Source organism: Eptatretus burgeri, chromosome 9 (genome assembly GCF_056783735.1).
Source record: "Eptatretus burgeri isolate ZD-2024b chromosome 9, Ebu_testis_v1, whole genome shotgun sequence".
Classification (NCBI taxonomy): Eukaryota; Metazoa; Chordata; class Myxini; order Myxiniformes; family Myxinidae; genus Eptatretus; species Eptatretus burgeri.
The window spans coordinates 23,586,599-23,604,139 of record NC_140969.1 but is presented as its reverse complement, the minus strand read 5'-3'; the positions used below and the strand labels follow the sequence as shown (position 1 = coordinate 23,604,139).

Genomic DNA, 17,541 nt, shown 5'->3' with positions numbered 1-17,541 from the left:
GTTTTGGTTATAAAAGCGCAACTCCTTCATGGTTGGCTACAAAATGCAAAAACGTAGGGTAGGTCACAGGGGGCAATCACATACTGGAGGACATTATCATTAATCCCGATCTCATTAACACGGCACCACCCCACCCACCCCCCTCCCGCCCTCCCTGTGTGGTGACACATAACACTTAAGCTTACAGTTTCCCTACTTATTTACATCGAGATGTTTCCTCCACGTCCAAAGACCAAACAACTCTATTCAATCCCAACTTGCCTATGAAATGCCTCCATCTACCCCACAACACATAACAGTACTATTTGGATTTTTAGAATGTTAGATCATCTATAAAGTATGTGCAGTACCATTACAATGTGAGAACGTCTATAAAGTTTGTTCTACAACATTTATAAATCAGTAAGAGAACATCCATGATCTATAATATAAAATGTGTGTGTGTGTGTGTGTGTGTGTGTGTGTGTGTGTGTGTGTGTGTGTGTGTGTGTGTGTGTGTGTGTGTGTGTGTGTGTGTGTGTGTGTGTGTGTGTGTGTGTGTGTGTGTGTGTGTGTGTGTGTGTATATGTGTGTGTGTGTGTGTGTGTGTGTGTGTGTGTGTGTGTGTGTGTGTGTGTGTGTGTGTGTGTGTGTGTGTGTGTGTGTGTGTGTGTGTGTGTGTATATGTGTGTGTGTGTGTGTGTGTGTGTGTGTGTGTGTGTGTGTGTGTGTGTGTGTGTGTGTGCGTGTATGTGTGTGTGTGTGTGTGTGTGTGTGTGTGTGTTCCTCCATAACTGTAAAACCATGAAATCTCGTGGCCTGAAATTTTGCATGCATACTAGGGGAACTCCAAAGGAGTGCATGAATGAAAAATGGGTATTTGGGTAAATTTAAACATCTCTTTTGAAGATAATTAATTCATATCATAAAAAAAAAAACAAGCTTATCCTTGTTCAGCCTGCTCTCCCTCGCGGGGATCAAAAGCCGCCATTTGTTTTGGCCTGCTCAAAAATGCCTTGCTTTGTAAACATGATGTCCTCTCACAAACTAATTAAAGCATATAATCAAAATCTGTCATCGGATTTGAGGATCAGAGCATGTGGACTAATTATGTGTCAAAAATCAGGAGTGAAATATGAAAATTTTAAGAAATGAATGGTTCTTATAACTCAGCGAATTTAGGTCTTTACTTCCTTTTTTCTTCTTCATTTTTTTAATACATGCTCTTGGCTCATGAAAGAACTACACCAAGCAAAGCTGTGATCCATCCTTGTTGTTTTTATTGGCCAGATACAGATTATCAATTGTATTCCCATGAACCAAATGTGCCTTACTTATCTCAGTAATGGACAACCTTTGAAAATTTGGTCAAAAAAATTCTCAACAGCAAATCATGTATTAAGGTCGGATTGTGGGTATATATACATTATGTTTTTGGAAGGAAAAAAAAAAGCGAAATACACTAATTCTCATCCACCGAGTTTGTTTATGAAGGTGGCTTGAGTAACACCAAATTTACAACTTGCACAGAATTGTAAACTGAGTGATTTGGATATTCCATTTATATAATTTAGACTTTCAAATTGTAATACGTCATTACAATTTGTTATTCTGATTTACTTTAATGTTTCAGCAACTTGAAGTTAAAACAGTAGGCCGATACATTTGTTGGCAGAAGATGAATATTTTCACAGTGTCATGAATATGAATATCTTTCTTCACAGTCTGTCTATTTTCTCCCTCCACACTGCTGTTGGTGTTTCCCCCTTCTGCTCTTGCTGTTCCTTTTGTTATGTTGTGTCCTGTGTTCTATGTCTGTGTTCCGGTCTGTGTTCTTCCTCTTCCACGAGCCTTGACTACGAACACAAAAAAGTGAGTGGATTCACACTTTGCCAATCCTTGGATCCACCTCTGAATCTTCCCATGTCACTTATATTTATAAGTTATATCAACTAGCAAGTATTGTATAATACTTGTGTGTACCAGAATCATAAATGACCAGAATACAACATAATTATATTCAATTGATTGTCACTTTGAAATAGTTGTTTCAGAACATGAAATGAAAAAGAACACCAGAATGCATGCTAAAAAGAATAGAGGTATGGACATCTCATCAAAAGAAGAAAATGTGTGTACATGTCATGTACCTTATCATAGGGTTGTTTATCTGACAGTTCTAAAGAATAATATAAGCCTATTGTTTGAACTCCCAGTTATACACTTTTCATATTTTTTTTCAAAATTTTTATTTTTCATTTTGGACTGACCATGACATGTATATTTGAGGCTTTATATCCTGTACTGAAACAGAGCTGCCAATAGTTCAGACAGTCGTCACTAAACAGACCCTTTATCAAACAAATATATGATATTTAACTCAAATTTATCCATCATGGAAGAGGTGAAAAACAGGTTTCAGTATAAGAGTTCCCTTGGGGTTTTAATCAAGCAAAACTTGTTGATATTTCTCACCATAAAATTACATTTGCACTTTATTGGGGTAAGTTGGATTGAGCTTGTCTGTTGGGCCAATTAAAATTTGTTTGAAAAATGAATGGGGCAAATTGATCTGGGGGCGAATTTCTTATTATTGTGCATGGGGAAAACCCAATTTGCCCCAAATCATGTTGCCCCAACCAAATCTTTAAGATGAATTTAATCTCAAGAATGCAACTTTTGCAAGGCGGAACAGCCAAAATATTGTTAAGAATGTCAAAAAGATCAATTTTTGAGAATTATATTGACTATCAAGGTGATGAGCACATTTTTCACTTCCTGGACAGATTTTGCTTGTACGCCCATGGTCGAAAAGCCTCGGATGGTCGGCATGCCGCTCCTGTCTCTGCTTTGACTCCACGTGCTTCATTTTTGCTTCTTTTCTCCCAAGTATTGTCAATTATAATCCCTAACAGCTTGACCCTTTTTCCGTCGCATCGCTCCAAAAAAATATATTAACGACAAAAACTCTTCTTCACTCAAACAAAAACAAAAAGTAAATCTGTCTGTACAATTCCTCCTTAATTCCCTATCCCTTCTCTTTTTCAATATCCCCAAGCTGAACCTTCATTGAATGAAATGTTTCTTCCTTTGAAAGCTCGAAATAAAACTTTTTAAACGCTTTTTTAAAATGTATTTTAAAACATCCCACTCTCCTTCCTATTCGATCAGGAACAAACTTTGACTTCTTCTGCTTCCTCTTCATCTTCTATTTCTTCAACAAAATAGCTTCCTCATTTTCTTTTTCACAAGACATTTCCCAAAGCTTTTCACTCGTAAATGCTTAGTTAATTTACCCTCCTCTCGTACCTGCAACTCCACGTTTCGCCATGCCTTCAATGGAAAACGTTTTTATTCACCCCCTTCATGAAGTCTGTCTCCGTTTGTCCAGTTTGGGAATTTTGAGAAGTCAATTTTGCAGAGGTTGCATGCACACAACAATTAATTCCCATTCATGTCCATTAATGGTGTCAACCCACTCCGTGTCACTACCCTCCCCCCTCTCTGCTACCCTCTTGCACCATGCCCTCTCTGCTTCCCTCTCATCCCACCCCCTCGCAGCTTCCCCCTCATCCTGTCCCATCTTATCTCACCCCTCCCACTCTGTTTCCCCGTCCAGCTTCCCTCTCCTCGCACCCTCCCAACTTCCACCACACCTTCCCACCCACTCTGCACCCTCCGAGCTTCACCCCCAACCCCATACCCTCCCAGATTCCCCTTCACCCTGCACTCTCCCAGATTCGCCTGCGCCCCAACCCTTCCAGATTCCCGCCACCCACATCCTCCCAGCTTCCTCTGAAGCCCTCCCCTTAATTCTCTTCTTTCCACATCCTGCATCCTGCTAACAGCTCCTTCTCTCCTGTCCCTAACCATGTGGACCTCAAACATTCGAGGCCTTCACTTCAACCTGACAGATTTCTCAATCAAGGCTGATGCTGATAAACCAGATGCAAATCTGTTTAACAGAATCTTTCCTCCCACAGGATGTTGCTGACTCGTTAATGTCTCTCACTGGTTATTGTTTCTTCTGGTTTGATCGACCTGAACCCTGTCCTCGAGGTGGAGTCATACTGTACATCAAGAACTTCATTTCTCACTGTCCATGTACTGTTCTTCCACCTCTCAAACCCCAGTTTGGTTATGACTTCTGCTCAAACGTCTTCTTTGTCTGTGTGATGGACCGACCTCCCAACAGTGACAATTCCATATATATATATATATATATATATATATATATATATATATATATATATATATATATATATATATATCTCTCTCTCTCTCTCTCTCTCTCTCTCTCTCTCTCTCTCTCTCTCTCTCTCTCTCTCTCTCTCTCTCTCTCTCTCTCTCTCTCTCTCTCTCTCTCTCTCTCTCACACTCACACTCACACTCACACACACATACACACACACATACACACATACACACACATACACACATACACACATACACACATACACACATACACACATACACACACACAACATGGACAAACTTTTTACCAATCATCCCAACTTTCTCTTCGTCGTATGTGGTGATTTCAATTGTCACCATGCAACTCGGCTAGGTGTTGGCACCTCTCTCACCAATCATGGCACTTCAGCAAAGGACTTCCGTGACTCTATGGAACTGATTCAACTGTGAACTTACAAACCAAAATTTCTCCCAACGGCAAATCCTCCCTTCTGGAATTGGTGATGACTAAGGCCTAGGTCACATTTGCTCTACGGCGAGGATACAGAGGCCGTACGCCCTCTGAATTGACAAAAACGTGCGGCAGCCACAGAGAAACTGAGGTGGCCTCAGGGAGGCCCTACGCTGTATGGCTATATTTTACAGGCCGTAGGGGCGCCGTGGAATTATAGCGCGGAGTTATAACTTTTTTCCATTTCTACGTTCGCCGTAGCAATTCGACAAGCCAAGCTATGACGTAGATGTGTTCCACGTCGACCATACGTAGGGCGTACGGTGGGCTTGCGTTATTTGTGCGGCTGCTGTAAGCTCTTCTCAATGAAAAATGAATTTTCCCAACCCCCAAAAAATTACGGCGGCCGCACTATTTCCACGGTCGCCGTACGGTGGCCTTGCGGTCTGTGTGACTACCTGCAGGCAACGCAGGGTCGACGCACGGTTCCCCTACGCCCGCCGTCCACCTACGTACGGCCTCCGTGGCAATCTGGGTCCACCGTGCGTCCACCGTGCGCTCCCGTTAGAGATCGGAGTATAGGTGTTTGCCTATACCGTGGTGCCCCCAGAATCCCAATTATTTCGTTCCAGGAGGCTGTTCGGATTGCAAAAAGTTCGGATTCCAAAAATATTTTCCCAATAAGAAATATTGGAGTGAATTAATCCGTTCGTGGACCCAAAGAAAACCCACTTTCAAGACACTTTAAACTGAAATTCCCCATGTTTAAGATAAAATAAGATGAGTAAATGACCTTCGGTGGCGGTGTATTGCATGTAAACTGGTACAATCACGACATCCAAAGGTCCACACAGGCTCGAGCTCCGGCCTGGGTTCCGATCGCTCGCACACTCTGCGAGAGCGCTGCCCCCAGGGCAGCTCATCAAACATGATGCCCGCAGAACCACAATCACTTTCATCAAACGCATCGGGCTGACGTAATCATGGATATTCCAAATTACAACTGGTTTTGCTGTGAAATTCAATCCTTGCCCGACAGTCAGTCACACCACGTGATCGGATTGCTTTTTTTGCTATTAATTAAAACACAAGATGATTAAAAAAAACAAACAACACAAATGAAGGTGAAAACACGAGGTAAGGCCTCTGTCAAGCAATTATAAATTGCAGCCGCAGTATTTCCACGGTCACATATGTTTTTAGCAGCGTCTCGCTGCTCATGGAGTGCTCGGCGTTGTTCTTCTTCTTCTTCTTCTTCTTCTTCTTCTTCTTCTTCTTCTGACCAAGCCTTAATCTCTCGTACTCGGCTCTTGTATATACAAGATCCGGATCGCCTTAAATACTGACCACATGTGCGCATCGTCACATTGACGGTGCCTTTTGAGAGCGTCTATCATGAACTTTTAAATATATTCGGACATTTGCTTTAAAGTTTCGAAAGTTGACGTTACTATTGAAAGATTATTCCATTTATCGTATTGTAATTTCATAAATACGTTATATATTTCGTAAATACACGATATATCGTAAATACGTAAATACATTATGACGGGTTTCGCTATTGACTTAATGAAGACACGTGACGAAATATCGGAAGTTGTTTTTTTTTTAATAAAAAAAATTTAAGTTTTTTTTATTTTTAGCCGACAAAACCTTTAGGTTTTGGACGCTGCTCTTGGACACATTTGTCCTTGTTATTTTTCGGGTAGCCGCACGGCGTATTTATAAATTGTGGAGATCGAAAACTTGGGTGTGCTGTACGGTCTTTGATTTGATGTCGCACGGTGACCTCAGGGCGTTCCTGCGGCGGCCATAGAATTTTGAAGGCAAACGCAAGTTGCCCGCAAAGCGACCGCAGGGGGACCCTAAGCCGAACGCGCGGCCAGATGGATGGTAACGAATGGGTAATTTTTTTTTTTAACCAGTTCTTTTTTTTCAGCTTGTCGAATTTCTACGGCGAACATAGAAATGAAAAAAGTTATAACTCCGTGTTATAATTCCACGGCGACCTTACGACCTGTAAAATATAGCCATACGGCGTAGGGCCGCCCTGAGTCCACCTCAGTTTCTCTGCGGCCGCCGCACGTTTCTGTCAATTCAGAGGGCGTACGGCCGCCGTATCCTCGCCGTAGAGCAAATGTGACTGAGGCCTAAAGTATCGATCGACTCATGAGAGATGCTTTCACGAGGACTTCCACCGACGAACTGAATGAACAAAGCGCGAAGATGCGGCTCGAACAGGTGGGGGAGACACGTGAACAAACATGAACGCTACATTGTATTCGGTTTTTTAAAATGTATTAGGTTTTTAGGGCAAAATTTTCTCGAAAAAAATTGTTCGGATTCCAATTTGTTCAAACAATGGGGCGTTCGGATTCTGGGGGCACCACGGTATATTATACTTATAGTATATTCAGTTATATATTCTGGTATATTTTTATTTCAGTAAAATTAGAACTGCTATATATACCCACTCGTTACCGTCCGTCTGGCCGCACGTTCGCCTTAGGGCCCCCTGCGGTCACCTTGCGGACACCTTGCGTCTGCCTTGAAAATGCTATGGCCGCCACAGCGACGCCCTAAGGTCACCGTGCGACATCAAATCAAAGGCCGTATGGCACCCCCACGTTTTCGGTCTCCACAATTTATAAATACGCCGTGTGGCTACCCGAAAAATAAAAACATATGTGACTGCTACATTGTGTGACCGTGGAAATATTGCGGCCGCCGTATAATTGCTAGTGGCCGCAGATTTTGGAGACCACATGGCCGCCGTGGCATATGTGACCTAGGCCTAACTTTCCTACAAATGCATACCTTCTCTTGAACTTGTTTCCAGTTGAATTGATCACTTTTCATCCAATTATATTTTACTGCCAAGAGTAGAAATGAGAAAGAGAGCGAGGAGAGTCGGAGTGCCAATATGACACCTGAACCACTTGAGAATGGATCGCTGTCTTCTCTATATCTCAAAGCATAATGACTTGAGATAGCTTAAATTATTTTATGACATTCACAAAATTAATGACAATGAATGCAGTGCAACACTGGTATTTATGCCGTTATGGCCAATTCCGCAAAAGTGACATTGTGTCAGTTTTTAACTCCCCTGATGTGCAATCTCAGCAGTTTCAACACATTGCACACCTATTGTCATATCAAATGAGTTCCATAGCACCACAAAACCTTGTGAAATGTTTCAGGGGAAGTGTGTGCAATTTAGGATCAAATTCCTGCAAATGTTAACAACAAAGCCAATTACACGAAGAGTGTGTGATAGAGATGAAGAGTCCAAAATAACTGCATGAACTGCCGTTGGGAGCAAAACGAGGCCAGACCTTGTCATCCCATACTCTTGCACCAAGCCCATTAGAAGAAGGAGGCAAAGTGTAAATTGACATTGACAGCTTTTCTAAGGGATTGGGAGTGACCTTCTTGCACCATGTGCAAAATGCGACTTGTCTTTGCAGATTCTTTGGTTATGCACACACTTATAGCAACATGATCTGTCTATAGAAAACATACATGAGTTTGATTCAATCACAAATTTAGCCTGCTGTTTGCATCATGGGGTGAGTGCATTCTTTGAAAGTGCTCTGCTTGCAAAGCTATCAAGTGTATTTCACTTGTGCTTTGGACAACCAGAGACTTCACAAGCCATGGTACTAAAAATATACACAACTGGAATGAACGCAAGGCAGGTGCTAGTTCACGTCTTAATATTTCTCTTTTATGAAGTCACAGTTGTTTTGTGATTTGATGAACGATCACAATAATTTTAGAAGTGAACCACATCTCTCTGCATGCATGTTCCCAGGATGTGGAGATCACCTGACCTGTGAAAGTCACCTCTCCCGATCTCAGTCTCTTGAGCACTTTCTGCTAGCTTACTCTTCGAAGGGCTTCCTCTCCCTGCTCAGCGTGTGAGTATTGTGATCAACACTTCTGTGTGCTTGTCTGTCGGCAGAATAACTCGACAATATCAGCTGCTAGATCAAATTTGGCACAGAGCTTCACATTGTAGGCATGTACGTGATTATCTCAATACTTACATGTCAGCATATGGCCGTGGCATGAATAAATAACATCCTGTACTCATTTTCATTTTATCTTTTTTCTTGTGAGTTCAAAATTGGACTTGTCTGAGACTTTCACAAGATGAAGCTCGGTCCTAGGTCTCTGTATGAACAAGAATGCACGTAACTACAGTTTCATTAAAAATGCTGACAAATGAAAAAAACAACAGTAGGTACTGTTTCCGATTTTTATTGAAGATATGACATAACTTTTGATATGATATTGATGATGATGCCGATGATGATGATGATGATGATGATGATGATGATGGTGATGATAACGAGTTAGAATCCAGTGAACTCCTCTGAAAAGGACACAAGGGAGGGTGCTGCGATGGTGTTGAGGTGGAGGAGCCTGAGCGAAAAAAATGGGGAATCAACAGCTGTTTTGCTGAGTGCCGTAGGTTTCTGTGTAACAGGAGGTAAACATCATCCAACCCTCTCTTGAACCGGAGGTAACACTCCATCACTGGGTCGGCATCCTGCAACCTGTCAGAGACTCCTCTTCTCCTGCAGCACCTCGGCCAGGAACTTGACAGTCAGGTTTCGCCTTGCCACTTCCTCCTCCTCTTTGTGTGGCTGGAGATGGTTTTTTCCATGTTTAGAGCTGCTTTATGCACAGCACATGGGAGATGGTTTATGCATCTGCAAAAATGTGAATCGCTGAAGCACAGAGGATGCAAAAGTAGAAGCATGTCACATTATATAAACCGTGAATATGAGGGGCAGTGAATGTGGAATCCGCGAATGTCGGGGTTTCACAATACAATGCTTTTTTCAGTTTTGATAAATTTTGAAGTTTTCAACACATACACACACATATATATATATATATATATATATATATATATATATATATATATATATATATATATATATATATATATACATTGTATATATGTATTTTTATCACATGCATCTCCTGACGATTATCATGAGCATCGCCATGGATTATGTCTCACATGGTAAAACCACATAATCCGCACAGAACAACCATCTGTCTGCCACACCCAGACAATTGTTCCTGCTAATGCAAACCATTCAACCGGAAGGCGCATGATGTGATCAGAGGGAACGTGATGTGATCGATGTATATATGCACACACACATATATCCCTGCGCCACTCCCAACACCAAGTGCGGATCCCTCCAACTTCAAGATATATATATGTATGTATGTTTGTGTGGAAATGATCTTTAAGGGCGAAATAATCTTTATTATAATGGCAGATTCTTTGCCATTGAGCTATAAGGCCAAAAGCAATATCTCACACACTATCTCAAATTGTTATGGACAGATTCGGATGTCATTTTGTAGACAGGAGTGTATGACAAGAACAAATTGAATATATTTTGATGAAGATCTGGCTCAGGATACTAGAATTTTCAATGTCATTCTTCACCATTGAGCTATGGGGCCAAAAACGATATCTCACACGATGTCTCAAAAAGTTGTGGACAGATTTGGATGAAAGTTGTCGTCAGGTTGGGTGTGTGACAAGGACCTATTGATTCCATTTTGGTGAAGAAAGATTTTACCTTGATACCACCAACCTAACAATACTGTCGCTGAGAGTTTTATTTTTTATTGCCCAGAGAACGTGAAAGCAAATTGACTTTTTTGCGAGGAATCTCTTCGTCTGCCAAAGGAACAAGTACATGTCATGACATAACCTATGGTATTGTACGCCATATAGCAGAATTGTGGTATTTTACCGCAAAGGAAGCATTATATCATTGCAGCTTTTTCTTCGATGCAACGAGGGCTCATGAAAAGAGGAACACAATGATTGAAAGCATTCTTTCGCTAAGGTGTTCTGTCCAATATCCAGTCAACATGCATTAATCACTTTTGATGTGATGTTGTCAGGACAGCCTTTCATAGCTCTGACAAGGCACAAACATGTCCATCTGGACTACAAGATGCACTTGCAATTGGATCAACTTCACTGCAACTTCAACACCCTCCCCCCTGCAGACCATGTTTTCATGTGAAGTATGGGTCCTTCCCATTTGAAATTTACTTATTTGCCACTTATCTTGGTGTGCTTTGCGATATTACAGACACATTGGTATGGAACCGGTGTTCAGGGTTTACCATGTAGGGACTTCCCGGACTCTCCCCAACCTCAGGTAGTGCAGTTCGCCGCACCACGGATAAGTCCATGGCCCGATGGGTTGTTCAGCAATGACGGACGCCAATTGCAATCGTCAAACCTAGCAGGGTCTTCGCTCCTTTACAAACCTATGACCTTCCCACTGGTTTGGTGGTGGCAATTAGGGTTTGCACCCTCAACACGCACTTGAGCATCTATTTATTATGTACAGCTTAGCGAAACTGTGAGTGCCTGAGTGCTGTGCTGGCTAGTGGTATGACCGATTGGTGGGGAATAATGTACACACACAAAGCTCATCTATCTATTTGCACACACACAAAGTCAAGCCAATGGATGGAATGAGCCAAAAACAGGCAAGATGGAAAAATGTTTCCCAAAGAAGAAGAGGCACGTATTTACAAGGCACATCAACCAATCATGAAACACGTATATGCAAGCACATCAAAAAATAATAATCAATCAAGAAAGGCACAGAAGAGCAGATCTTAATCCATAGCACTTATTTTCCCTTTCAACAGTCTTACTTGTTTACCGAAACACAGGACGTGGCACCAGCAGAATCATTCCAAGGAAAATATAGATGGGAAGCAAAGAGGATGAAGAGGTAGGGCGAGGTATTTTGTCAGCCTCTGACTCACCCCGGCACATGTTGACAGACGCATGCCAATTCCGTAATGAAAAGACACAAACAAAAAAAGAGGGGTATAATTAAAGCAGAATGGAGTGAATATAATTGAGAGCAGCATATACAATGTAAGCTTTTTAGAGGAAACATGTGAGGTTCGAGTGTAAACCTCGCCCAGACTGGTCAAGGGAGCAATCATTGGTAGCTCCTACACTGTTATGCTCTTTGTGAATTAAGGCAGACAAATGTAGAGGTTATTCGAGGACAGTAAGGTAGAGATAGTGTATGACAGTGGTGGAGCTATCTTCCCATACAAGGGACCCTGTAGCGCTCTCGCTCTCATGCCTCTGTCCCATGCTCAACTTGTTGCTGCACCGTCCACCCAGCACTGTCTGGTGCAGCGCAGCTCTTCCTGGCTCCAGTACAATTTACTATGGTGGTCGACTCCTCCGTGGCATGAACAAGCAGGCAGGTTATCTTCGGGTCCCCAGCATATTTCAACAGCAGCAAATGCTCTGGCATTCTGGCATTTGAGTTGCTTGAGCAGGGTGGAGGCTTGAGGGAGCAAAGTTCATGGGAAAAAAGGGAGGAGGAAATTTCTAAATAATAACGAGTTTGTACCCGGTATGGACTCGACGATTGGTTGTATGTCTATTTTGGGAAGAGAATGAACAAAATCATATTCTGTTATGAGTGGAATGGCAACTATGGCAAATGGACCATGGTTAGGAACTTTTTTTATACCTTTTTTTTTTACATAAATTGTACTTTTTCAACATCCCACATCACCCAAAATACGTTAGTTATTAAAATATAGAATATGTCATTCTCAATTTAGAAATCTCATATTTTACAAATAATGTGAAATAAATGGTTATATACCCTGAAATATAAAATAATGATGCTCGTTTTTTCTCAGTACAATAGAACGTGAAATATCCATTTACCAGTCATACCCAATACTGACAGAAAAACACATTTATCCTTACGTTTAATTAAGGCTTATATATTTCAATTTAGAAAAGATTTTCAGCACAGAATATTTTTAAATAATACTAGGCTGGTTTGAATGTTTTGCAGATGTAGCAGCAATCATAATTCACAATGTGTAAATAATTCTCACTTTTCATCATTTGGAGAATAATTAAGTTACTTATGTTAATCAAGGTAACTACTATAAGATGGGTAATTAGTGTTTCTCAAACTTTAATAAAATCAATTTCTCTTAGGTATGAATATTTAAGTTTTTAACTGCCCTCGCATATGAATCTGCAACACTTGTGGACAATGTATTTATGAAAAATTCATAGATTTTTTTTTTCTCTTTTCAAGGTCTGAAACAACATGCCAGATGAACATCCTATTGATTTGAAGGGACTAAAGTTCCACTCAAAGTAAACAAAACACACAAGGAAGCCAAGCTCACAGATTAGAGAGAGAATATGCATAATACACAATTACAGAAACAAATCAGATAAGCTTGTCAGACCCTTGAAACCATCTAGCTGGTCAAAGATCAAGGATGTTGTACACAAGAAACAATTGAGTGATGATCCACATAAAAGGCTTGATGATATACCAAAGGAATGTCTTGATGAACATGGGTATCACAGACAGTGTTCTCAAATATTCACGAATGTTAAATACTTGCGCAAAAGGACTTCTCAGGTGGATCAAGACAATGACAGAGAGATATACTCCAAAAGACGGAGAACAAAAACATCTACCCTATTCCCATTTGATAAATGTATCTTGGGTGGAAAATAATACAAAAGGCTAAAAGGAAAGTCTCAAACCAGGGAAACATTGACTGTTTGTGTTACAAAGAGAGCCGAAGCCTCAATTAAAGAAGCTGCTGAAGATCAGGCAGATAAGGTATTGTTGTGGGATATACATGGGGTTCATTTGATTGCTAGGGAGGCAAGATACCATAATGCATGTTGAAGGTTAGGGTTAGGGTTAGGAAAACCAAAATAAATCCAGTAAGAGGGGAAACAGGGGAAACTGTGGAGCAGTAAAGAGCCCACAAAAAGGCATTTGAATACATTGAGCAGACCATCATCAGAGGATCTCAGGTTGAGCTAATGACAATGCTCAGTGTGAAATATTTATCCTTCATTCAAGTGCATACTCCATCACACAACAATCTATACAAATAAATGGCAGTGTGTGTGTGGGTGTGTGGGTGTGTGGTGTGTGGTGTGTGTTCACATGTCTCCTCCATAACTCCAAATCCATGAAACCTTGCAGCCTGAAACTTTCTATGCACGCTAATGGACTCCAAGGAAGGGCATGAGCGAAAATTGGGTGTTTGGGTTAACGAAAACACCCCTTTTGAAGATGATTGACAGCCTTATTAGCGCATGCCCGTAGGTGCGTGCCTGTAGGTGCGTGCCTGTAGGTGCGTGGCCGTACGTGCATGGCCGTACGTGCAAACAAAAAACAAAAAAACTTTCAAACCGCGTGTCAGAAACAACAACCACACAGGCCGTTCCTTCGCTCTCACGTGCCTGTACATGCGTGCCCATACGTGTGTGACCGTACATACAAAAAAAAACCTTTCAAACCGCGAGCCAGAAACGACAACCAACCAGGCCGTTCCTTCGCTCTCGCATTTTCGCGACAACCACACTTCCACACACAGAGTTAATTAAAATCAAGTCTACCTCCCTGTCTTTGCTTGCCATGACATTCGCTGCCATGTAACTGGCACAGCCCATGACGTCATTGTCGGCCGGCCACGCACCGGCCTACGCAGCCACGTCTACGCAGCAACATGTCATGTCATTGGTTGTAAATAAATGGCCGCAGCAACGTGTCATGTCATTGGTTGGTAAATAAATGGCCATAACTTGGGAAGCACTTGTCCGATTAATATCAAACCTTAAAAAGCACATCCTTAGGTCCCCAGCAATATAGCTGGCAAGTTTCCATGAGATAGGACCAGTGGTTGTCGAGAAACAGCGGTCACACACACACACACACACACACACACACACATTGCTGGAATTATAGATAGATAATTTATCAGGTGCATCCTCAGCCACCTCGCTCTTTGGGATCTTAAAGCGTCTCCTGGGTAACCTCGCTGGGGTCTGAAGCTGCCATGATTTTTGTCCTGCACAACCATGCCTTGACTTGAAACAGGCCGCAACAATTTCTTAACAATAAAGTTGTTTTTTTCACTTTCTTCACTCATATTATCGAATGCCTGTTCATCATAGCTACAAATCTCTGTATACATCACTTTTGTAAGTGCTATAGTTTTCAAATTAGGAGCTTGGAGCAATTTCATGCGTTATATGATTCGATTTTCCACGATCTACTCTCACGGACTAATTACATTATATAATCAAAATCTCACACCTCTCACACCTCTCTCACTCTCCCCTCCCCTCCTCTGTCTGTCTGTCTGTCTGTCTGTCTGTCGGACAGGAGTTTGTCTCCGGATGTGTCTGAGCAATATTTCTGTCTGGACGGCTTGACTCTGAATGCGTCCAGTGGGTTTTGTCTCAAGACGTGTCCTCCGGGCGGTGTTTGTCTCTGAGCCGTATTTATAGTATGACCAATAGAAAATGGATTTCAGATATTATTTTGTTTCCATTTTCACTGTTATTCGATGCAGAATCATTTTGAGGAGACAGTATGAATCGTAATAAATGCTCCACTGCATGTCTGCCTTCCCTTCCTCTCACCTCACACTGTCATCCTTTCCCCCACCCCTCCTCGCTCCCCTCCCTCCTCTCTCTTTTTCCCTTCACCTCTTCACTCCCCCCTCCCTCCCTCTGTCTCTCCCCCACCCCTCTCTCTTCCCTCCTCTCCCCCCCTTTAGTGTTCCCATCAGTGAAGTGATGGTGGTATTTGCTAGTCCACAAAACAAAACATATCAACTAAAGTCTAAATTATTCAAGCACTTTGGTCAAAGAATAAGAATTTGGCAACCTAACTTCCAGAGTGAATTAGTTTATTCACATGAGTTACCTTCACGTCAAGCAGTGGAAGTCAACTTTGAACCTACAGCCTAACACGACATGAGACTGGAAGAAACTAGTATGGTATTGTGTCGTTACATCATTGATTCATTCAGAGAATCTGTTGAACTTCCTTGGCCACCATCTGCAGATTATTTGCTCACAAACACAGAAAATGCCTAAACATCTCCTCTTGGGAATGCCTGTTTGCTACATCACAGAAGTACTGCAATAGTGAGTAATCTCAACCACTTTGGGCATTGTGTATCATACTCAACCCTGCTGGAGCTGGAAACAGCAATGTGTAACCATGTCAATAGAGAGTGACAGTCATCGACCAGTCACGATTGATACACAAAGAAATGTTGTTATCCATTTCTACTGGGATAAGTTTGACATGAATGAAGAAACTTTCTCAGTTTGCTGGCACGACAAATTCCACCCATAGTATCGTGATGCAGGAAATGACTGGAGAGCACCTGTCTCCGACTGAGTCCACTGCACAATCCATAAAGAGCAATGAGAGGTCTGTAGAATATAAACACCAAGAGAAAAGCAGAAACCTTCGTGGAAAAGCATGTGGAACCTAATCTGACAGTTGTTATGACGAGCACTTAAGTTCCTTAAGTTGTGAAAAAAAAATTTCAGGGAATATTTTGTTGAAGTATTTGAGTCGCTTGATCCTATTGTAAGAAAATATATAATTTTTGTGATGGTTTGGAGGGTTTATTTGTTCCCCCTATAGTATGTCCCTCAATGTTTTGTGCGAAACATTATTGCATGAAGGAACTCATTTCTTGTCATTTCTAAGCAATTTTTGCGTTGATATTGAATGTTAATTGCATAAATGTGGAATGTGATATTCATTCCAGATTTAAAAAAAAAACATTGAAAAATGCATTTTGTTGCCTCAGAATGGGGGAACCAGTACCCGTCCAAATGTTTGAAAAATTGCTTTTTACCTCCGCCATCTGCGATGGATGGAGGTAATGTCTTCACTGCAGCTGTCTGTCTGTCTGTTTGTGTGCAGGATATCTCAAAAAGTTGTGGACGGATTCGGACGAAACTTGATGGAGAGGTTGGATGTGTCACACAGACGAATTGATTTGATTTTGGAGAATCTAAATGGAGGTATGCACTCTCCCGAGTGCCCTTCTCGTTTTCACTTATAGTAGTAATGCAAATCACTCTGTAACACAGCTGAGCACACCTAGGCAATTAGCAACCAAGCACATTTCACAGCCATAGAACCCACATTCCTCAAAAATTATGGTCCAGAAATTCCCAAAGGGGGGGGTTCATTTCCTGACCCACGGACTACACGGTTCTTTAAGGATTGGGAGGTGGGAGTGAGGCAAACAGTTTGGCATTGCAATATGTCATATGTGTGTGGAGGAGGTGTATAATCATGCAGACTCCGGTTGCCATGTGCATACATTTTTCCCACCATTGCTTCTCCACTTTTGCTAACTCTGCCTCATTTTCCCCACATGCACATAGTTATGACCATATCCATAACGTCTTTCTAACAAGATATGTATAATGACATGATCGGTTGGTTGACATCATCATCGACCCTACCTCCTTTCAAGCAGTCAGGTGTTTTTCGTCTTGAACATCTTTTTGTTCTTTGTGTTTCGTCCAATAAAAATCTCAGAGAACCATAAAGTTTCTTGAATATATATCACTAATATTTTCACAGATTTCTTTTTCAGTTCCTCTTTTTCAATTTTTCATTTATTTTTATTTTTTAAAGTTCTTTTCCTTTTTTTCTTTTTCTAGTCAAGCTCGCCTCCAAAATCAGTTGCAGATTGGGCATCATCCGTCGTCCCAATGAGTAATTCCTTGAAATATCAAAATCACTCACAGAGTCACAGCTTAAAAGGCCTTTGTCCATAGCTCAATGGAGTGTTTTCTCCCCTACTGGCTGGAACCTAAGTATTACATCTTCCTCTTACTGGATTCTCGAGAATCTAAACTCTCAACATTGATGGAATCTCCTAGCTGCAATGAGGCTGAATTACAAGGCCTGTTGCTCTCACACTGCACACAGGTCATTAATCTCTGTTTTTATAACCTCTTATCTAGCACCCTCTGTTCTCATCACTTTCTGACCTGTATCCCTAAC

General features: G+C 41.5%; 1 long non-coding RNA gene across 1 annotated transcript in view; it reads left to right on the top strand.

The window, feature by feature from the left end:
- Positions 1-17,013, top strand: part of LOC147019720 (uncharacterized) — a 98,763-nt gene extending 81,750 nt beyond the window's left edge. The window contains exons 3-4 of the long non-coding RNA XR_015062042.1: positions 8,442-8,547; positions 16,444-17,013. This is a non-coding gene — a long non-coding RNA (uncharacterized LOC147019720). The remainder of the gene's footprint in view (positions 1-8,441; positions 8,548-16,443) is intronic.
- The last annotated feature ends 528 nt before the right edge of the window (positions 17,014-17,541 follow it).